Consider the following 1357-nt stretch of genomic DNA (forward strand, 5'->3'; position numbering starts at 1 on the left):
GTGTAACTCATATGACAAAAAAAGACAAAGCCGAAGAATGTAAGACACACATAATTATATGCGAATATTATTAAACAAATAGAAACAATTGAAAATATGGCTTAAAACACCGTGCCACATGCCTGCCCCAAGTTAATGAACACAGAGCTGATTACTACCTGCTTGCACGGAAGGGGTGGTGAAGGAGAAGGAAAGGAAAACACACAGGGGAAAAACACTACCCAGTCATGCATGCATGTGAACGCATGGAAAAGGACACAGCCAATCACTCACAGTAGTGAGAGGAGAAATTTTGAGTGGGTAGGATTCTTTACGGGAAGGTTTATGTTCTTTTGGCTTCCCTGAATTCTCTTTCCTTTTTAGGCTTTTATATGTATAAAAGTTATATTTATTTTAAAAAGAAAATACATGTGCATGGGTTAAAATTCAAAAAAGCACAAGAAGATGTCCAGGGAACTGTCTCTGTCACTCCGTCACTCCTCCCAGAAGGCACTGCACCAGGCCAGTCTTCTCAGTGGTCCTTCCGGTGGTAGCTTAAGGATCTTTCTACCTATTCTTTTGCTACTTTTCTAAATTACCCAAATGGAAGTATATGGTAAACACCATCTTGCACTTGCCTTCTCACTTACTATATCTTAGAGGTTGCTTCATATCCATACATATAAAACCGCCTTGTTCTTTTAGACAGCTGTGTAGTATTCTATTATGTGAGTATACCATGGCTTATTTAATCAGTTTCCTACCTGATGGGTCTTTAAGTTTTCCTCTACCTCTTGCTATTACAAACAGTGCTGCAATGACTAACCTCATAATACAGGTCATTTTGTACACATGCAAAAATGCATATGTATAGTATATTTTCCAGAATTGGAATCGTTAGGTCAAAGAGTATACATTTTTAGTTTTGGAAGATATTCCAATTTGTTTACCATACAGACTATACCAATACCGCTCATAACAGCATCATAAAACGGTGCCTGTTTCCCTACACTCTTGCCAACAAACTATCATCAACCTTTTGATCTTTGCGACATATAAGAAGTTGCACACTATAATTCTAATTTTTCTTATTATGAGTTAAGTTTGGCCTTCTTTCATATGTTTAAAAATCATTTGCATTTCTTTCCCTATGCACTGTCTTTTTATATCTTTGGCCCATCTCTCTCTAGAGCCATTGGTCTCTTCACATTGGCTTATTATGTCTAAAGGAAACTAGCATTTTGCAGTAGGTTTCAAATTTTTAGCTAGCTCATCTTTTTTTTTGTTTGTTTGTTTGTTTTTTTACTGACCGGTAAAGGGATCGCAACCCTCGGTGTCACGCCTGTACCGGGGACCGGCAACGGGATCGCAACCCTCG

This window comes from Galeopterus variegatus, unplaced genomic scaffold (assembly GCF_000696425.1).
Source record: "Galeopterus variegatus unplaced genomic scaffold, G_variegatus-3.0.2 Scaffold2684, whole genome shotgun sequence".
Classification (NCBI taxonomy): domain Eukaryota; kingdom Metazoa; phylum Chordata; class Mammalia; order Dermoptera; family Cynocephalidae; genus Galeopterus; species Galeopterus variegatus.